Raw genomic sequence first — 24,655 nt, 5'->3', positions numbered from 1 at the left:
CTGTAGGTTACCAGATAGGTAGCTAACTGGCCCGATGATACACTCAGTCAAAGTAGTAGAACCCACCTCTAATAATAGATTCATCCACAACAGTGTACCCCAAGGATTGGTCTAGGGGCCTCTACTGTTTGAGATATATGTATCTGAGGTACAGGACAATAGCAGTGGCCTGTGGCTGACCAGGTGTATGGATGCTTGCATGCTACCCACTGTCTTGCATCCCCCAACTGATGTGGCCATCCCCCAAGAGGCACTCACCAATTAATGACCAGTACAAGTAGCATTACCATAAACGGAATGCCAGAAGAGCCATCACTCCCCCTGCTGTGGCAGATGTCATCCACACTAATTATAAAAGTAATAATGTACTGAGCATGCAATCAGGTGTGAGGTGACTTGAGCACTGAGGTTGGTAGCAACCTGACAGTTTCCCACCATGTGGGCACCATTGTACAGAAGGCCCTCTACATGGACCATCTCACAAATATGGGTATGTCATAGGTAGGCCATAGGTAGATGTAAAGTGAGGGCAGACCTCTAGAGTATTGAGTAGTACTGTTGTAAAAATAGAGGCCTATACAGTTGTTAATGGACTTTTCTTCTCTCCCCCCACCCCTCATCTGCATCACTAATTATTATTCGTATATTACAGGTATGTTGCTACCAAACCTAATGTTGGGAAATGTGTTACATTATTGTTCATATAATTAATTGGTTGCATGTTAACATACCTTGTTAAAATACCATTGTTGGTGGCCTGTTGCTGTCATTGTTACTGGCATGCTGTTACAATACTTACTGTTGTTCCAGTTATGTAAATCTAATATTGAAATGTTTTGGTCATGACTAACCAATATATCTTGGAAAACCTCAACACCATAGTATGTTTGGAAAGGCCCATCCCAGCAGATCCACCTGTCCCTCCCCATCTGGCCATGGCATCAAGCCCCAGCATGTCTGGGACTCACCATGGGACTTCATCTCCTGCAGGCCCTGCACCACCTGGTGGTAGGCTCCAAGATGAGCTCTTCATCCACCATAATGTCTGGGGTATGGTGTGCAATGTCATCCGCTCTGAGTTGGGTGGCCTGCTGTGCCAGTTGGAGAGCCACCTGGTGCACCTTGAGTAGCAGGCTGCCCATCCTGTCCAGCCCCGAGCACAGCCACCATCAGGGCTTTGAAGGTGCAGTCATGACTGCCTGCAGGTGGGGATGTCAGTCCCATTGTATCCATATGGAGGCGTATGTACCTCTGATTCCCAAACGCCCTCCCCGTCCAAGGTGTTTACCCCCCATGTGTCATATACTGCCCCTGTCTGCTGTCCTGTCTGCCTTGCCTGCCTCCCTACTCAAAATACCGCCCCAGACATACCCACAATCCTTCTCCAACATCCCACTCTCACCTTAAAGAAAAAAGGGCATCTGTCCACAAAACAATCATCTCCCCATACATAGCTGTCCATTTCACACAGGTGTCAACTGAACACATGTAATTTGGTCCAATTGGCTTGACAACACATTTCTGTTGTCCTCACACCTCTCTCTGGGGTTTGAGTGTCCAAGTTCACCTCCAAATTCCGTACAAATGTATAACTGTTGCTGTATAAGGAATGGACATCTACAGACCTTCCCTACACCCGTCCTGTACATCCCTAGCTACCTTTCATATTGTTTTTCTGTCTGCGTGCCCCTTTTTCACCACTTTCCTATCACCCCTTTTTCTTTTCTTTTAAAGAAATTAGCGTGGGTGTAAACAGGAGTAAGTGAGTTTGCACGATGCTAAGTGAAGCCAAAATGGATTAAGCACCTCTATGTATAACCATATCTTGGCATCTCTTAGCGTCGCACAAACCCGAGCAAACCCACTTAAACCCACTTAAAACTGCTTTAATCACTGTCTCCATCAGCCACTGTTCTGCCTAGCAACAAAATAATCAGCCCTTACTAGGACCCTGCATACTATAGTCAGAGCAATGTACCACCACAGCATATGAGCTGTAGGGATGTCTAATGCTTTTTCAAACATATGCAGTAGAGTAATTCAAGAGTAGGCAAAAGCTCTGTGGAATCACTTAGGGTTTGTATATATGTATATACAAATATACATGTATGGAGCTACATATATATGAAAAATATATTAAAAACAAATATATAAATATGTATGTGTGTGTATATGTATGTATATATATATATATATATATATATATATATATATATATATATATATATATATATATATATCTACACACACATGATCTTAACATGTAGTGCACTCATATCTCAGAACCATACCTCTCAACCTGTTAGTGCAAGAAATCTGGGCAAAGGCTGTCAAAATAGGGGGTCAATGGGCCACAACTAGGGACATATTTCAAATATTGCTTTTAGAAATGTAGAAAGTTGCTTGAGAAACAGGGTTTGTTTCAGCATACATGTTCTGAAGGATATGAGGTCTGGAACTGAAATGATGTCATCATTTACTGACAGATATCCTCAGATCATGACAGTGATTTACCAGAGAAATTAGAATAATTTGTGGAACAGAGACAACATATGAGCAATAAACCTGGATGCTCTGCAACAATCCGGCCAGAGAGGTATGCTTAGAACCCCTTAGTGCAATGAATCTGGACCAAGCCTGACAAAGTGGGGGAGAAAGCCATGAAAATAAGGACATATCTGAAATACTTGACTAGATAAGCTGAGACAGTTGCTACAGTAACAGTCTGTTTTAACATATATTGCTTGAAATAGTGCAACTCCAAGACTCAATTGCTTTTCATTAGCTAGTGCCTGAAATCCTCACATCAACTCACTGATTTGTTAGACCTACACAACACTTATGGGGATCAGACCAAAGATATGAGCCAGAGAACTGGACATCCTACGAATATCTGGACATAACATGATATTAGGGAAAGTACAGTGAGCTGCTTAGCATGGTATCAAGCACCATTCAAACTACAGTCAGACTGGCACAACACTATCCAAAGTCAGCTGTGGGGAATTACACATGCATTTGCAAATGTATCAGGCACTACAGGGATGTAACAGTAGTGAAAAACAGTCACCGGTGTGAGCCTGCATACCCACAACCGATTTCACTACAGTCTGTGACATACTGGTAAGCCAAATGGAACAGTAGAGTATAATGACTGTGTAAACATAAATATGTTTGACACTCACACACTACCCCTATATATACTGCCCCACATCACAGTGTAGTCTGACTCCTGCAGTGGTACGGAACATGCCTCAGTCTGCCCCTACAAACATAAACAGCCGATAGACCACCAGAAACTGGTGGAGTATGTACAGTCAGATAGAAAAGGAGCCATGTCACTTAAATGTACCGCCCTCCCAACACAGCGCAACAAACATTTACACACTACACTGCTACACAATCCTGACAGTCTGTTAGCAATCGCTACACATATACAGACCCCTCAACTGTACAGATTCCCACAGAATGCCGAGGCTCTGTCCTCATATATATGGCCTCTTCCTCATAACATATATATATATATATATATATATATATATATATATATATATATATATATATATATATAGGTGAAACTAAAAGATCTTTCAAGACTAGATTGTTAGAACATATTAGAAATATAGCTAAAAACAAAACAAAGTGCTATAGCGCACCATTTTAATGTGAAACATGCAGGCAATAGTGATGGTCTTAAAGGCACTGTTTTAGAAAAAATTAAAGTATATAATGATGAAATTGATCTTAAAAATAAATATTAACAAAAGAATCAATTAATATTTTAAAATGTGATACTATGTCACCCAAAGGGTTGACTAATGAACTTAACTGGAGATGTTTTATTTAATTTTATGAATGAATTGAATTGTGATGTAATTAGAGTAAATTGTTTAATTATTTGATTGATGTATGTATTTAGGTAGGTTGTAACTTGAGAATGTTATACTCCTTGAAGGCTTGTAAGAACCGAGACATCAGAGCATTTTATTAAACAAATTTTGCTGTTGGTAAACTAGCTTGTGGTTTTATTCACATTTTGTATTTCTTATTGTGTGGTGCTGCTCTTCCTCATTACATGTCTGGCATTCTACTACATTACTGGGATGATATCAGGAAGGAAGGCACTAACTAATGATATACCATACCTATCAACCTCTTACTACTGCATAACATCTGGACAAAGCCTGACATAATTGGGGGACAGAGACCCAAAAACAGGGGCATAAATGAAATATTGCTGTTATAAACTGAGAAAGTTGCTGGTGTTACAGGGTTTGTTGTAACATAACTGAGGGATAAGAAGTCAGAAACACAAATGGAAGTTAACTGCAATACCCAGGGTATGCTACTGGTTTGCCAAGGACAACAATTGTCAAGGGAACAGACCAAACATAAGAATCAAACCTATGGCCATTCTACGGATAGTCCTACAGTTGAGAGTTATGTCAACCACATAACATTGTCAGACTGAGACCCATGCAGAATATCCATGTCCACACAAATCCTGTTAAACTAGCATGAATCCAAGTGTATAACAACAATACTCACATTTTGTCCCTAAGTCTGGGACCTTCTCCCCCATTTTGTTGGGCTGTCTCCATATGTTTTGTTGTAAGAGGTATTTCCAGCTACCCTCTGTGATGCTGTTGTTCGCATACCTCCATGATGTCCATCTCACAGGCAAGGAAAAGGGGCAATGCCCACATGAAGTACTCAATTATAGGAGTGTGTTGCCTTGCCATTGGCTATAGGAATAACAACACAGCTATTCTGCATGCAATTAGCAAGTAGGGGACACCAGTTGGTGCACAGGCCATCACCTGCTCATGAGCATTACCTATAATAGGTAAGCTACTGCCTGTGCAAAACAGGTCTATACCTCTGCATGTGTAGACAGAGACACACACACACACACACACACACACACACACACACACACACACACACACACACACACACACACACACACACACACACACAAACAGTAACAGAAACAGGATTTGGAATTCAAAACAGCAATATTTGGGGAAAAAAGGTATGTCAAACAAGTAAGCATGTTATGGAATGCAGTACTGGGTATGAAATAATGGGATATAGGGTGTTAAGCTAATATGTCTCAACAAGACTTGCTGTACTAATATAGTGCTGATCAGCACCTATGTCCATAGCATCTGGGTCTGTCTGCAGTGACATAGATCACAGCTCTGACCCCTGAGTCACCCCAGGAAGGAACGTCTCATATATGATTATGACTGGAGTGTCTGTTGAACAATACTGACTGACACTGCTAGGCCAGCTACTGGGCTGTCATAGATATCCATATGTTACTTGTGAATACAACTATGAAAAACATGTTTGTCTCACAAATATGAGAGATCTATACAGGGTATTTGCATAATAAACCCACTCACAAGAACTAAGAAACAGACTGGAAAAATGTTAACCCAGAAAAAAGTCCTCAAACAATCAAGTGCACACAAAAGTCCTGGGAACATATACCAAGGAGAAACTTGCTATACCAAATAATTCTTTGAAAAATGTTCTCCTTGAGCAAGTCTTGTAGAATAAAAACACAGTTTTATTACGAAAATGCAGTAGGTAAGCGCTTTCATGGGACTACCTCCCACTTCATCAGACCATTACAATAGCAGTACTATCCACTTATTTATAAGGCAAGTTAAATTGGTAATACCAATTAAATAGTAATTACCCATTCATTTTAAAGAGATATTAATCTCTACTTGAATCACTTGCATTATTTCTATTCAAACATTACTAATATAAAAATACATATACAAGTACATAAAAAATATAAAATACATACATAAAAATAATAAAACGAATCCTTTAACTGTTTCCCATGTCATAATTCAGTTTCATCCTAAGTATGCACCATTCTGTTATAAACTTCATAACTTTGATTTAACATACATAGTTAATACTACTGCTAACATGATTCCTATTCATACCGGGTCTCATTGACGTAGAGACCTGTTCTTTAGTATAGGTTTAATGGTATCCTGTCATTTAGTCCCTTACCTCTGTTGCCTCTTAACCTGACTATCCACCTTACTTCTGATGTTTCTGTTTTGTTGATTATATCTCCCCCTCTATCATTTTCACTAACCACTTCAATGGCCATAAATCTAAAATTATGTGTGGAACCCATTTTCAACACATTTGGCCAAAGCATTAGTTTTATCTAAATTCCTAATGCTTAGTAAATGCTCTCTTATCCTTGTTTTAAATTCCCTATTCATCTTACCTATACAGTAAGATGAACACACGTTACAGATAGCTAAATATATTATATTTTGAGTACTGCAAGTGGCTGTAACTTTAAATGTAAACACTATTTCTGTATCAGGGTGTTCAGATTTATTACTATGATCTATCCATTTACATTGGTTACACTTACCACATGGTATTGTTCCTACATGTTCTTCTTTTTCTTTTGCTTTCTTCTCTGTACTAGCATAACAAAGGTGTCTTTTTAGTGACTTCTTATTTTTAAAGCAAAATACTGGTTGCTATCATTTGTTGGCAGGTACCTTGGCATTATATTAAAAGAAGGAGTTAACGGTTTCTCAAGACTACATAGCCTGTGGCGTTAGCTGTTTCCATTTGGTTTTTGGTTACCTAGTTGCTGCAAACGCTGTTTTTGAGTATTGTTATTACTATATAGGTAAGACGAATAGGGAATTTAAAACAAGGATAAGAGAGCATTTACTAAGCAGTAGGAATTTAAATAAAACTAATGCTTTGGCCAAATGTGTTGAAAATGGGTTCCACACATAATTTTAGATTTATGGCCATTGAAGTGGTTAGTGAAAATGATAGAGGGGGAGATATAATCAACAAAACAGAAACATCAGAAGTAAGGTGGATAGTCAGGTTAAGAGGCAACAGAGGTAAGGGACTAAATGACAAGATACCATTAAACCTATACTAAAGAACAGGTCTCTACGTCAATGAGACCCGGTATGAATAGGAATTATGTTAGCAGTAGTATTAACTATGTATGTTAAATCAAAGTTATGAAGTTTATAACAGAATGGTGCATACTTAGGATGAAACTGAACTATGACATGGGAAACAGTTAAAGGATTCGTTTTATTATTTTTATGTATGTATTTTATATTTTTTATGTACTTGTATATGTGTTTTTATATTAGTAATGTTTGAATAGAAATAATGCAAGTGATTCAAGTAGAGATGAATATCTCTTTAAAATGAATGGGTAATTACTATTTAATTGGTATTACCAATTTAACTTGCCTTATAAATAAGTGGATAGTATTGCTATTGTAATGGTCTGATGAAGTGGGAGGAAGTCTCATGAAAGCACTTACCTACTGCATTTTCGTAATAAAACTGTGTTTTTATTCTATAAGACTTGCTCAAGGAGAACATTTTCAAATAATTATTTGGTATAGCAAGTTTCTGCTTGGTATATGTTCCCAGGACTTTTGTGTGCACTTGATTATTTGCATAATAAACTACTGTCGCAGACGTGTGTGTCGAACTGCATGTGATATACTGAGCTCATACCATTTAACTGTCCAGAGTTATGCACACTGACCGTATACCTAATACTTGTAGTCATTTACTCATAGATTTGTGTTATGTCTGGCAAATCATTGGCAAATCTGTGAAGACTGACATTAGAACATACCAGTATATGTATGAGTGTTGGACATCCTACAGGGTATTTCTGTGAATGCAAAGGCTACTGTGCTATCAAATCACTTGTGTGTTACAACAATATTAAGAAAGTGTCACTACTTTTGGGCCATTGTACCCCATGTATATGTGGCATCCGCCAGATGTCCTGCTGTAACAGGTTGAGAGGTATGGTTGAGCAGCAAGAGTGTAAATACAGAGTGCCATACTGACATAGAACTGAAATGTATATCTGGTATTACCTGTACACATGTATGCATGGGTAGGTGTACCTGGAAGCCTCATAACAACAGACACGGGATACAAAACATCATGTAAATAAGCTGTACATGTTGTAGACGTATGTAATCTTAGATTCTGTGCATCCAACAGACATAAATTTCTACAGCTACTGGTTGTTGCATTGCCCTGACACAGACATGGGTACTAGAATAAGCATGATTTTCAGGTTGAAATTGAAGAGGTGTCCAACTGTGTTATGACCTTGTGTCCATGCCTACTACAAATAGCTATATGAGCACCTACATAGGTGTATGCACCTTGCCTCTGCCAAGGTAGAGTAATCCCCTTTGCTGGACAGCAGCAATACACAAACCACATAATCAGTCGCTATATTGACTGTACAGGGCCAAGTCGGAGCAGGCTCCAACTTGGAAGCAAGTCAACCTTTGTCTGAACAAGCCTATAAGGTCACAGGTGAATTACTGTAAGGTTAACTATGAGTACAAATTGGACACATCCACCAAGGGCAATCACAAGGCCATCTTCACATATGTCTGAAATTCACAGAGGCAATAATCCATGCCACCCTGTAATGGTGGGCAATCACACCACATACACGCACACCATAGCTATAGCAAAATTGCTGCAGACAGGTTAAGGGCAAACATCATCCCCCTGTCCCACCATCAGTATAGGTGGATATGCACAGCACCCACACCCGTCCCCTCATCATCGGGGAGCAGGTGCATAATGCCTATTCAAAGTCAACAAAAGTAAGTGTCCATGGGATCTGACAACATTCCTTTCTGTACCCTACATGAACTCAGGCATATGCTCCCAGCTCCATTAAACACTGTATGGAAGCAAAGCCTGAGCACCACTGACATCCCACGTGCAATAAAGACAGCCACTGTCATCCCTCTACACAAAGGTGAATGATGAATGGTGGGTTATGCAATGTACTGGCCCTCATTGGGGGGAACATAACACATCAGTACGAGGAGGGCAATGCAGGTTCATATTGTGCTGATAGATGACAGGTGTATGATGTGGTTGTAAGTGGTGGCTAATGATAGTCAATGTTGATGTGCAGGTTCTGTAAATAACTTTGGCCAATGTATGAAGTCCTGTGATGTGTTTCCCTGTTTATGTCTTCCAGGTGACATGCAGCAGCAAAGACCCCCAGAATATACTCCAGCTGAAAATGCAGCCATCATGGATGCCATCATCCAGCACCATGGGGTGATTTTTGGCCATGGCCAACGCAATCTACGGGAGCAAACCACCCTGTGAGACGACCTTGTCCATAGAGTTAACAACTTGGGCCACCATGGACACACATATAATCAAGTCAGGCATTGGGCAACTGACCTGAATAAGTCATGCCCGGCAAAGGGCTGCTGCTGTGGCCAGGGACCATACCACTACAGGTGGGGGTCCTGCCACATAGGCCCCACTTACAGCAACAGAGAAGCTCCTTGGGATCCTTCAGGCAGCCACCACACACCAGCCAAGCCAAGAAACACAAGCCATGGAGGTGGGTGGCACCCAGGCAATAGGTGAGGAATGTCCAGGTAAGGCCCCAGTGCACATCAATTGAATACTGTCACAGTCATACTGGATTCTGTAGAGTATCTAGATGCATATGTCAGGTCAAACTGCATTTGTGGGTGGAGTTTTGTAATGCACACAAGTTCACATCTATGGTGAAGGACAGCAAATTGTGTACTATCAGAGCTTGTACTGTATATGTGCAGAAAAGTAGCATTCATTTTGTACCAATCCCACATGTGAGTCTGCTGAAAGTACCTCTCATCCACAATTACATAGGTCCCTCTGGTCTGGATGAGGGACAGCAGCCTGCAGCCGGTGAGTATGGGATTGTCCTGCTGTGGCTCACCAGTACTCCAGGCACGTTAGGGTCATGCATGTTACCTTGCACACAACTGTTACTGTCATCCATATTGCGATATGCGCATGTTCATTTGTGGTGGGGTTAACTGCATTGCATCACATTGTTCACCACATGGGGCTTGTTTGCAGGAGATGTAACATATCTGTAACATACCTCACAACCTGTCATTGTAAGAAATGTGGACAAAGACTGACAAAATGGCTGGGGACAAAGGCCCAAAACTAGGGACATACTTTAAAATTAGTCCTATACAGTGCATATAAAAGGTGTACACACCCCTGTTAAAATGCCAGGTATTTGTGATATACAAAAATGAGACCACTATAAAACATTTCCAAACTCTTCCAACCTTTAGTGTGATCTATAACCTGTACAATTCAATTGTAAAACAAACAGATCTAGTAGGGGAACAAGTATGACAAATAAAAAACATACAATATGCTAGATGCATAAATGCACACAGGCTGAAGCTAATACTGTGTTGAAGTAGCTTTTGATATAATTACAGCATTGAGTCTTATTGGTTACATACCTGCCATCAATTACAGAGACTCTTTGATTAATGGTCAGCTGTCCTACTAGGATTTTCCTGACATTTACCCAGTTTCCTGCTACAACAACAGCCATGGTTCACGAATTCCAAGATGGCTGCCGACTAGATTAGTCCCTATTCACTGAGCTCCTCACAGTTATGTAGTATCCGTTTTTTTTTTTACAACTTTGGAGTGATATTTTTCCTCAGTTTTTTTTTACAAAAAGCTCCTCTAAGATTTTTTCTATGTATCTGGATTATTTATTTCTTTGGAAATTTCAGCTTTGGAATTATTTTACCTCAGAATATTTTTTGGCTTCAATAGTCTTGGGCACATGCAGCTTGAAGGCTCTTCCCAGAATCAGCTATCCTGACTTCACACCTCTACTCTGGGCATGGCTGCTAAATCTGACTCCATGGAGACACAGACAACAAAGGCCAAATTCTCTTCTATGCTTTCACCTGAGAAGGATACTAGTTCAAAAAGACTAAGAACCACTAAACAATCTTCTGAAACTACTAAAGTAAGTATTAAAGACATAAATGACTCAAACTTTCATTTAGATGAACTAAAAATGGCATTACAACCTATGCAAAGTGCTATACAAAGTTTCTCTGAACAATTTACTGATTTTGGTAAAACTTTAAAACAAATAAGTGAAAGAATGGACATTACTGAAAGTAAAAATACAGCCTTAGAAATAAGAACAGACTCAGTGGAAAGAGATATAAAAGCTAAAGATAAGATTATTACAGACATCCAAGCTAAATTACTGGACTTAGAAGCTAGAAGCCGTAGAAATAATATCATTATTAGAGGTTTGCCAGAATCTTATGAGAATCAAAATTTATTATCAGTGACTAAACAGATCTTTGAGGCATTATTAAACTGTGAGGCAACTTCAAAAACTGTAATTGTAGAAAGAGCGCACAGAACATTGCGTGCCAGTCAGGATTATATCTCTCCTTGGATCATATATACTAAGTTACTAAACTTTCAAGACACTCACCAGATCCTAGAAGCAGCTAAAAGCAGAAAACAGTTTATCTGGAAAAATCATAAACTGTCATTTTCACAGGATCTACCTCCACAAATAAAAATGAAAAGACAAAAACTTTCACCTTATTGTGCAGATCTTATTAAAAGAGGGATAAAGTTTCATATGAGTTATCCAAATACTCTGTCTTTTACTTATAATGACAGAAGATTTGTGGTCACAGAACCTAAAGAAGCAAAAGACATATTCCTTAAAATATTCAAGAAGCTTCCTGAATCTGTGTCATAATATTACATTTTATATTCGCTGTAAAAGTGGTGGTATGTTTCAATTAGTATGCTTTCATTCAATATCTTGTTATTTTAATACTTAATTGAGTGGTGACTGTCTTTATATAGTAGTTTAACCAAGCTACTTTCTTAATATGGTCGATTTGCTTTTATTATCATTTAGAGTTGTCACCATTATAGTATTTTAGTATCTTCACAAATTTTTTATGCTAACAGTGTTTTGCGAGGAAACAGCCTGAAATACATTGCATAGTCCTATTGTTTTTGTCTACAATAGTCTGTGGGCAGTTTGGAGGGAAATTTTATGTGCCTCGAGACTTTACAGATTGTCAGGGTATTAAATTTCGTCTCAGCTGCATCTCCGGTCTATGCACGCACCTTCTGTGGATCTTTGGGACTTCAGAGTGACGTCATCATCTGAAAAAGAAAGATGAACACTTACGGACATCTGATTAGTATAACTTTAGTGTTTTACAGTCTACGCTTTATGTTTGTGCTGTGTCCTCATGTCAAAAACAAGCCTGCTATTCTTTTTATATGTCTCCTATACTTTCAATGTTGACTAAATATCAATGGTGTTGCCGGGAGCCTTATGTACAGTGACTATCTTTCAAAAGCTCCACTCGTCGCGAATGCGGAAGTAACCACATTTCGCTCACAAGAATGGAGCGGTAATGCTATGTTTTTTAACATTTAAACGTTTTTAACATTGTCAGAGCTTTCTCTAAACTGAAGGCTGTAAACAGGTGTTTTTTTATTGTACAGGATACAAGTCTAACAAGTTACATTTCATTCGGATGATCCCCAGTTGGTGTGTTTTAATGTGGAGATCATTCCGACTGCTGTAGAATGTAATCTGTCATTTTGGCTCAAGATATATGTTCACTAGATTATATTGGTTTAAAACATTATCCTTTTATCCATACCATAACACTTTGTGTGTTCAAGGTTTATACTGGTATGTTTGCGATTGTCAAAATATTGTATTTGTCCTTTTTCTTGTGAAGCTTTTGCTTCTCAGCATTATTTGGGCCATTTTAGTGATAATTGTTCCGCTTTTAGCAATAGCGACTGTCAGCAGTGTCATGCGGTTATACTGTTATATTGTGCATGCTGCACTGCCATTTGGTTAATGATATCGGGTTAGTCTGATTTATTGTTTATGTTTCTCATTCCGTGGTTATATGCTTAAAGGAACAGTGATTATTTGAGTTATATAGTGTTGTTCGAGATTGATGCAGAGTATGCAGTGCTCTTTAGGGATTCTGCTGATCTGTGCTATAGTTTTGATGGTGGTCCACGTTGCTTCTGCTGTCTTCCCTATTGCATGTATTATAGTTTGTGTATTCCCGATGCCATAGATAGGTGCAGTATCACCTCTAATTGAGGCTGAGTGTGCCAAGAGGGGTCTTCCAGTGGCGTGACAGCTGTGGGAATTGATATTGCAGCAGTCCTGGACGCATGTATTGTTTCTTGAGTGTCCTAGCTTGATGGTTCAGACCAGTTCTGGTGTGTTACAATTGGTGTTTGATCTTTTGTTCTATTTTGATTGTCAAGGGAGTTGTGGCTTCTTTCTCATTGAAGTGTATGGGTCTCTGTGGTTATGTATCTGCTGGTTTTCCTGCAGAGTGAGTCCAGGCTTGTTTTTATTGGCCTTTATTGGGTGAATCAATGTTGACATCTAACATAAGAAGGTGATGTCATGGTTGTAAATTTTGGTATTAGGTTTTTCAGTATCTGTTATAAATTTTTATATACTTAAAAAATGGCATGAGTTGTTGCTTTGGAGACAGGGTTTCTTCTATCTTGTAGACTAGATGTCATTAGCCCTATATTAATTTACTAAAATTAGAAACACTCTCTTTATGTTAGTTAGATAATTAGCTAGAAAATTCCATGTTAACACATTAATATACAATTTATTTAAATTGGAATGAAAATTATTTAATGTAAGCGGTTTTTATTGTGATGTTATATTAAATTTTTGGTATACATTATTATAAAATGTTAACTTATATTTTTGTTAATCATAACTTAGTGGGGTGTAGCATATTTTTATATTGATGGTTGGTGTTTAATTTGTATTAATGATAACCTTATTATGTTTATTATCTGATAATGTAGTCTTATATTGGATTGTACATGAAAATTTTAGTTAATTAGTCAAGATACATGCTGGTAATGCAAACTTATAATTTTATAATTATTGTAATTCATATGGCAAATTGTACACTATATGCTTATTTAGGCTAAATGATACATATTAATTACATGAGGAAAATCATTTAAATTTTATATATATCGGCAATATAGGAGCCTGTGGTTATATACTGAATGGGGATTGAGTATGTTGGACATCTTGAATTTTGGCAGATGTGTAAATATGTTTAGTTTTATTAATATGGTCTTGGCCCTTTTTAGGGCTCTTATTAAAGTTTATTCTGCTAGTATGAAGTTTTTGGTAACCAAAAATACTAATTCTATTCTGTCTCTCTTTGATCTTCCTTCTGTAGTAGGGGAATGGTGGGCAGGCACTAGGGTAAGGAAGAAGGAAGTGTGTAAGTTTAAAATTATTATTTTTCCTGAGTTTGTTTTTAACTGAGAGTTATCATTTAAACAAGACCAGAATAGTTTTTTTTTCCTTTGGATTATTTTAATTATGATCAGGGTAATACACTATATTTTCATTCAATCAATATCAATCTTTTACTACACTTATGACAAATTACTTAATAGTTGATTCCTGGAATGTAAGAGGAATCCAAAATAAAGCCAAGAAATCTTTATTATTTCATTTGATATTTAAATCACAAGAAAATATATGTTTTATTCAAGAGACACATATTCCTCGGGATGATTGGGACAAAGAAAAAAATAAAAAATGGATCAAAAAGATAGTAGCTTCTGGGGATACTTCTAATTCTAGGGGAGTGGCTATAATTATTAAACAAAAATTCATAGGGAATATTATTGATGAGAAATATGACAATGAGGGTAGATGGTGCCTTTTTACCGCTACTATTCATAATCTTGATAAACCACTTTTAGTTCTAAATTTATACGGTCCTTGTAGTCAACAACATTTTTTTATCTTACAAATATATAATATACTCACTTCATATAAAGACCATTATATTATAGTAGGTGGGGACTGGAATGCCGTAATAAACCCAGAAATTGATCACACTAGTTGTTCCACTTCTTATAATCATCAGGCATCTCTTGCTCTCGAAGATTTAATTTTGGAACATAATTTAATAGACCCATTACATCTTATAAAACTCTCAAATAAGAAAGAGATTTACACATATTACTCAAAATGTTATCGTTCATGGTCTAGATTAGATTTTTTTCTGGACTCTAATACTATTTCAAAATATATATTGGATTTTAATATTGAACCTAGATTTTTTTCGGATCATTCTAGAATTTTACTAAAACTAAACATTACTCATAATGCTGAAAATATTATTAAAAAAAAACAATTGGACATTGAACAACAACTTACTTTTAAATAAAGATATATGCAAATGGTGTACAGAAACAATCCAGGAAATGGAAAACGAACTAGACTTAACAAATATTCCTTACGATATTCAATGGGCTGCTTGTAAGGCGAGGTTAAGAGGAATGTTTATTAGTAAGTCCGCATATCTTAAAAAACATTATAATAAGAAAGAAGAATTTCTAAAGTCTAAAATCCATTTGCTCGAAAACCAATTTAGACTGAATCAAGATCCTGCTTTCGAAAAGCAAATTATAGATTGTCAAAAATAACTAATTTAACTCCATCAAAACAACCTCTCAATAGTAGATCAAAGATTATTAGCTACTTATTCAGAATGGGCTCAAGTACCTTCTAAAACCTTGGCTAGAATAATTAAAAATAATTTTGATAGGCCTAAAATTTCATCTTTACTGCATAAGAATAAATTATATAACACAGACAAGGAAATTATACATCTTTTTACACTACTCTATACAGAGTTATACTCCAAACCATCCAATTCGATGGTTAACGATCATATAAATAGCTTTTTAAGCTCTTTAAAATTCCCCAAGTTAAATGAATATCAACAAAATTTACTTTCTGCTCCTCTAACTCTTCAAGAGATTTCGGAATCAATTGATAGACTTAAATCTGGTAAATCTCCTGGTCCAGCTGGTTTTACACCGGAATTCTTCAAATCCTTTAAGTCGGTAATTGTTCCTTTTTTCTTTAAAGTGTACAACCACATAAAAACCAAAGACATATCGGATCTTCATTGGAACACCTCTAAAACTATACTAATTTTGAAAAATAATAAAGAGAAAACAATCCCTTCTAATTACAGGTCCATTTCTTTAATTAATTTAGACATAAAGATGTTATCATCTATTTTGGCCAATAGATTGAAACAGGTTCTTCCTTCAATTATTTCCCAAGACCAAACAGGGTTTATGTCTCACAGACATGTATGGGATAACACCCTGACTTTGGAATCTATTATCCATCTCACAAAAAATGATACTAATCCAATGTACTCATTGATTCTTGATGCATCAAATGCTTTTGATAGAGTGTGTTGGGATTTTCTTTTTCAGACTATGTCATGCTTCAATTTCCCCATATCCTTTATAAATTTATTAAAAACTCTATATAAAGATATGTTTACCAGACCTTTTATTAATGGCTACACATCTTCCCCTATAAAGATTACCAGAGGTACGAGGCAGGGATGTCCTTTATCCCCTTTTCTTTTTAATATATACTTAGAACCATTGCTGTTATTTATTACTCAAAACACGTTTTATAAGATTCCTAGGATTCTTAATACAAAAATTTTTTTTTCTGCTTTTGCCGATGACCTAGTATTATACTTCCAAACTCCTATAACTGACCTTAGTAAAATAACAAACTCTATTGAACGTTTCTCTCTTGCTTCAAATTATCTTATAAATCCTTTAAAAAGTCATATTTTTCCTTTAAATCATAAGGTTCATAAATCTTACCTGTTCTCTGATTCACAAACCCAGATTAATTTTGGTGTGAAATATTTGGGTATTAACATGGAACACAATAATCAATCTTCTTTTCAAAACAACATGAGTAAAGTTTGGATATCAATAATGTCTGACATGAGTAGGTGGGAACATTTAAATTTATCACTTTTATCAAAAATTTATCCTCTTATAAAAAATTTGAATGTCTGGGATATCTTGAAATATAAAGACTTGTCCCTAGCAAATTTACGTAAGATTCTGAAAGTTAATTGGAAATATTCTACAACTTTACGTCAATTAAGAGAGGTAATTATGGTTAAGTATGACCTCATAAATCCTACAGAACATGACCTAAATAATTTAAATATGATAATTAGAACTTTATCGACATCAGTGAAAATGTTATCAAATTCATACAAACTGTTTAATACAAGACCAGAATTGTCTTTTTTCAAATACCTGGATGAATCATAATTCTCAAATAACTGAGAATCAAAAACTTTCGGCAATTAGAAATACTCGGGAATATTCTCCATTCAAGAAATTGTTGTACACACAATTAATGATTAACAATAACACTTATCATACTCCTTATAAATTAAATAAATTTAATGCTAGTAATTCTCCATTGTGCACATGTTGTTCCTTTCCCCAAGCTGACCTCTTACATATTCTATGGTATTGCCATTTTTCCCATAAGCTCTGGACCTCTTTGAAAGTAAGGTTGCAGAGAATGGGTTATCATAAATCCACTCTGTCTTGGGAAATTGCTATACTTCATATACCAATAGTTTATCTCTCCAAAATGGATACTCATGTACTTATTTTTATTTGCTCTCTTATAAAACTTTACATTACTCAAAATTGGCTTGATCGCACTAAATTAAATTGGGATAATTTCCAAAAAATGGCTTCCTTATATATTGATGCTCAAAAAAATATGGTAAAGAGTCCAAAAAAAATGGCTTTAAAAAACAAGGTACTGGAGAAGGTTTTAAGCATTATTAATAATTAATAGCTTCTAAGGTTTTTTCTGGTCTTGGTGCTTAGTATACTTTTTATACTCATATTTTAATTTATATTAATGCTCATAATTTTTAATTTATCATTTAGTTTCTGGTTACCTATTGTATATATTGTATATATTGTGTTATGTTATTTATATATATTTTTTTTCTCTTCCTAATCCTAATAAGAGTTGCAATCTTTTTACACAAGTTGTTAATCTTTATACAACTCCTATGTAATGTTTATAAATCAATAAAATGATTTTTGAGAAAAAAAAGAGAAACAGCCATGGTTCACATAGAGCTTACAAAGCATCAAAGGGATGTCATTGTTGAAAGGTATCAGCCCAGAAAAGGGTACAAAAAAATTTCTACAGCATTGTATATACCATGGAAAATAGTGATGACAGTCATCAAAAGGTGGTGAAAAAATGGGGCATAAGTGACATTACAAAGAAGGGGCCATACATCCAAATCAGAAAAAGAATGGCTTCACCAAAAGACAATCGATGTTTTGGAATGGCCCAGCTAGAGTCCACACCTTCATCCAATCAAAAATCTGTGGGGTGCCATGAAGAGGGCTGTGCACAAGAGATGCCTTTGCAATCTGACAGAGTTAGAGAGCTTCTGCAAGGGAAAGTGTGCAAATATTGCTAAGTCAAGGTGTGCCATGCTGATATACACCTTCACAAGAGGACTGAGTGATATAATTAAATTAAAAAATGCTTTAAAAAAGTATTAGTTTAGGAGTGTGCACACTCATGCAACCAGCCTATTGTACACATTTCATTTTCTATATGTTACCCCTAACCAGTGTGTTTGTTCTTCAATTGGACTGCACAGGTTATAGGTCACATTAAAGGTGGGAAACATTATGACATGATTTATGTGGTCTCATGTTATATATCAGAAAAACCTGTCATGTTAACAGGGGTGTGTGCACTTATTCTATCCACTGTAAGCTTAAAAGGTTGTTAGAGTAACCTGTTTTACTTTAACATACATTTACTGCAGGTTTTGAAGTGTGAACTCAAATTATATCATTAATTAGTGACACCAGTCCTCAGATCATCCCACTAATGTGTCAGACAAACAGAGGATTTATGAGAAACAGACCAAAAATATGAGCTACACATCTAGACATTCAGCGAAATTCTGTACAGTTGAGAGGTATGTTCTGTAGGAGTTGCCACTGTGCTATACAGGTTAGCAGCAATAATGTGCACATGGCTGCAGTGTATGTGCTAGGTGAAGGCCCATCACTTACTAACAATACTATCATATCTCAGAGGTGTATATTAGTAATAACATTAAGTGGAAAGAGCTGCACTGCATGATGTTGAGGGGCTGTCCAGAGTGTGTATGTTGTGGTCTGACTGTGTTGTCAGTTGGCGATTGTGAGGTCTATGTAATGCCTTTGTGTCACCTCACCTGTGTGTGTGTGTGTGTGTGTGTGTGTGTGTGTGTGTGTGTGTGTGTGTGTGTGTGTGTGTGTGTGTCTAAACCAGCAAACCTTATAGTGCAGATATTAATTTACATATCTTGTCTTCCACTCACAGGTGGACATAGTGGTCATGGACCCTCCTGCTCAGAATTTGATGTCACTGTCTCTGCAGACTCTGATAATGATGGTGGTCATAGTGGGGCACAGGTGGGGTTGTCGGAGGCGGAATCTGTGCCATTGGCTGGCATCCCACAGTCATCCACAATGTCCCACACACAGTCACAATGCCCACACATACCCCATCTCCAGCAGCCACAGATAATGGACAGTTGGCAGGTGGTGGCATGAAACAGGCTAGTTTGGTGATTATTGCAAGTGTGAGTGTAGCTACTAGCCATAATCAGAGTACAGGTGAGGTTCCACACAGGCGGATGGACAGGGGTGCTCAAAAGAGGACTGCTGCCCATCAAGCTGCTGTTAGAAGTGCCACAGCAGGAGTCACAAGAAGCATGTTTTGGGCTGTCATGGGTGCACAGGCTCAAAGTGAATGCAACACCAGACAAATAGTCAGGGTCTTGTATGCAATTCTTCCTGACTTACATGACGACATACATGACCTTGTTGAGGACACATGTCAAAATTCTGAGGTCAAGAATAGATTGGTGGGGTGAGATTTTGGCAATCCTTGACAGTGGCATGTCTGTGCTAGAGTGTGTGGTGGGAGATGGGCATCAGCCACAAGGACATAGGTCAGCACCAACATAAGCTGAGAGTCTACAGGGTCATGCACCTTCATACTCCCGTAGTGGCAGTGACACCAGCACTACTGAAGAGAGGTGCTGTCCACACCACAATGAAGCAGGCCATGGGCATGTGATCCTGGTCGGTCCCATCAGGGACATGGATCCAGCAGAGAGCAGTCACCGTCAGGAAGCAGTACTGCATCTGGCCTTGGACCTGGTGGTGCCAGTGAGACCCCTGGCAGGACCAGTTCCCATGTCCATGGCCAGAGATGGTGAACTGTCCACCCTGCCATGTATGGTCCACAGCTGTCCAGCATACACCTGTGTAGGGCAGCCACATGGCTTGACAGTGTACATACATACACACATGCATCTGTATCACAGACAGGTCACCTCCAGACACACACAGCACCTCCGCACAACCCATTTATAGAATACCCCTCCAAACACACACACACACACATGATGTCAACCATATGGCCCAGCCTAGGCCTCTGGTAAACCCACACCACACGCTGTGCATATAATGCTACCTGTGCCACATCCCTGTCATCCATACCATTGATGCAGGGGCATGCTAATATGGGTCTAATGCACAGGGTGAATATAGTACAGTATAGCTATGTAATGATGTGTAAGATGCTGTCTGCCTGCATTTGTTATGGTACACATAAAAGTGTATATACCTTATTAGCCATGATGCATTATTTCTGTTAGTACCTCTGACTGAATTCAGTCTGACATGCTGTATTCTATTTGTGTGCCAGGTGTCTGTGTGTCTGCAGGTTGTGGCCCTGCAGACATTACCAACGTGGAGTATAGCAGAGTGGAAATACACCAACTGTTTCATAGCTAAGGTACAGCTTTATATGTATGTTTATCAGGTGTGTATACATGCAATGGTGTGTGATGGACACTGTTGTCATACAGTGTGACCTTGCGTACATACCCCTTGTCACAGAGAGGTATCATTCAAACATGCCACCTCAGTGTTGTGTAGTACCACAGGCTCATACATATGGAACAGGTTACTGGAGTACTGTCAGTAGGTCCCTCATAAGCCTAGCTATTAGACTGACCACAACAGATTCACGTGTCAGCACCTGTTGCCCCTGCCAATTCTTTCCTATACCCTTAACCCTGATGCAGTTGGTGAGGGCATGCATGGTACTGTGTATGACATGTTTGTGATATGTATTCCTGAGTTCACAGGGTGGAACAGGGAGACAAAATGGTATATACTTTGCATACACATTGTAAAGACTGACACAGGGGATGTGCATACAGTAACACACAGTTGGCAATAGACATTTATACACCTACATATCCACTTTAATGTACTATAGTGCTACATACACATGACATGCCCCACATAGATTACATGCATGGGACATAACCCACTACCTCTTATTACACATAATGTTGTGAATGCCTTCATGGATGGTGAGATAACCCACCAGAAATAGCAAATGGAGTCATCTATTGCTCCTACAAGCCTGGACAAGTGATAGGGTAACAGACATTGTATCAGCATGATGTTTCAGTCAGGTATGATATCTGATGCTGGCATGTGTGGCAGTACAGTAACTGTGACCTATTTGGCAACAATATCACATACATGGCCATTGTTAGTGGGCACAGACCACATATGGGTTGCAAACATCCAGAAATTCCGTAGTTGACTGGTATGGCCTGAACAATGGTTTAACATGCTGCATGTGTGGCAGATGCCATTAACACGCTATATAAAGTAATGCCGTCCAGAGGTGGTAAACAGGCATAGATGACACACACATCAAAATGGTACAACCCACACAGGAAATGATTCTCACCCAAACAGACACACACACACATGCAGTCCATGCATGCATAGATATGCACATACATACACACACACACACACACACACACACACACACACACACACACACACACACACACACACACACACACACACACACACACACACACACACAGACACACACACACACACAGTCCATGCATGCATAGATACACACACATACACACACACACACACACACACACACACACACACACACACACACACACACACACACACACACACACACACACACACACACACACACTCACAGTTGCCAGTATTGAGATCAGAACCCTTACCTATCTAGTTATTTCTACTATAGTGTTACACAGTTATCAGATGCACCACTGAGTTTATATGCATTCACCTTGTCCCAAGGTACTTCTTAGGTGAATGACATCAGCAGGCCTTGTAAAGTAGGGTGATGGGAAGTGTACAGGGTGGTACACAACTCAAAATGGTATAACCCCCACACAATATGATTCTCAACCCAAACACACACACACACACACACACACACACACACACACACACACACACACACACACACACACACACACACACACGCACACACACAGTTGACCAGTATTGAGATTAGAACCCCTTCCTCTCTAGTTATTACTACTACAGTTTTATGCAGTTATCAGATGCGCCATGGAGCTTATATCTATTCACCTTGTCCGAAGGTACTTCTAAGGTGAATGACATCAGCAAGCCTTGTAAAGTAGGGTGATGGGAAGCGTACAGGTTGGTAGACAGCTCAAAATGGTATAATCCACACGAGACAATTTTCACGCACACACACACACACACACACACACACACACACACACACACACACACACACACACACACACACACACACACACACACACACACACACACACACACACACACACACGCACACACTCACCAGTATTGGGATTAGAACCCCCGCCTATCTGTTGATTTGTACTAGAGTGTTACACAGTTATCACACATACTACAGAGCTTACTGGGCTGATACTTGACCAAAGGTACTGATAAGGGGAATTACGTCAGCAGGACTGACGAAGTAGGGCACTGGGTGGGAAACTTATCAAACTACTTCTTCTTACAAACATACACACTTACACACACACACACACACACACACACACACACACACACACACACACACACACACACACAGTTATACACCCACATTTGCCGGATCTGAGAGTAGAACCCCTGCCTGTATAGTGATTTGTACTACAGTGTTACACAGTTATCGCACATGCTATGGAGCTTACTGGGCTGACCACTGGCCAAAAGTGCTGATAAGGGGAATGATAGCAACAGGACTGATAAAGTAAGGCACTGGGTAGGAAACTTATCAAAATACTTCTTCTTACAAACATACACACACTTACACACCCACACACACATTTGCCGGATATGAGAGAAGAATCCCTGCCTATCTAGTGATTTGTACTATAGTGTTGCGCAGTTATCACACATGCTATGTAGTTTACTGGGCTGACAACTGGCCAAAGGTGCTGATAAGGGGAATGACATCAACAGGACTGTAAAGTAGGGCACTGGGTGGGAAACTTATTTATACACCCACACACACATTTGCCGGATCTGAGAGTAGAAGCCCTGCCTATCTAGTGATTTGTACTATAGTGTTATACAGTTATTGCATACACTATGAAGCATACTGGCACTGACAACTGGCCAAAGGTGCTGATAAGGGGAATGATATCAGGGCACTGGGTGGGAAACGTATCAAAATACTTCTTACAAACATATACACTTACACAGACACACACACACAGACACACACACACTTATACACCCACACACATTTGCCGGATCTGAGAGTAGAACCCCCTGCCTATATAGTAATTTGTACTATACTGTTACACAGTTATTGCATCTGCGACGGAGCTTACTTGGCTGACAATTGGACAAAGGTGCAGATAAGGGGAATGACATCAGCAAGACTGATAAAGTAGAGCACTTGGTGGGAAACTTATCAGAATACTTCTTCTTACAAACATATACACTTACCCACACACACATTTACCAGATCTGAGAGTAGAACCCGTGCCTATCTAGTGATTTGTACTATAATGTTACACAGTTATCGTACACACTATGGAGCTTACTGGGCTAACAACTGGCCAAAGGTGTTGATAAGGGAAATTACATCAGCAGGACTGATAAAGTGGGGCACTGGGAAGTGTTGTAGGTGGGAATGGACTAAAATTGTTTCACCTACAAATAAACACTCCCTCACTCTCACACACACAACTGATACACACACACACACACACACACACACACACACACACACACACACAGAGTTGCTAGTATTGAGATTAGAACCACATATCTATCTATTTAGTTGTACTATAGTATTACGCAGTTATCGCATGGGCTACAGAGCTTACAGGGGTGATAGGTGTCCAATGGTACTTCTAAGGTGAATGACAACAGCAGATCTTGTGAAGTAGGGCAATGTGAAGTGTACTGAGTGGGAACAGCCTCCTATGAACACACACACATGCGCACACACACACAGACACACAGAGGCAGGTGATGTGATATTATAAACTCAACCTCAGTACTATTACACAATGAGGCTCACATTTTATGCTGTCATGCGTAACTGTTTACAACTGGTATGCCACTGTCTACAGCAGGACATCACTGTATGCTATTCAGGGTATCCATGTGTGTGACTCACTCTGTCTGTGTCCCCGTGCATGTGTCTCTCTCTCTCTCTATCACTGTCTGTTTCTCCCTTCCCCACATCTATGTGTGTGTGTATGCTTGGCATATGTTATCTGTTGCCCATATATATGTCTGTGTATCTCACACAACAGATTTAGATATATCACATATGGGCCACCTACAGCTAGCTGAGGGTAATCCTGTCTGATGTGTGTGTGTGGGGACAGTTAAGGTGTACATGCATAGACATATATATACAATGCAGTCATATAGTCCGATGTAGGTTCCAACATGT

Source organism: Protopterus annectens, chromosome 3.part0 (assembly GCF_019279795.1).
Source record: "Protopterus annectens isolate FY-2018-M chromosome 3.part0, PAN1.0, whole genome shotgun sequence".
Lineage (NCBI taxonomy): Eukaryota > Metazoa > Chordata > Ceratodontiformes > Protopteridae > Protopterus > Protopterus annectens.
The sequence above is the reverse complement of the archived record's forward strand: the minus strand, read 5'-3'. Positions refer to the sequence as shown.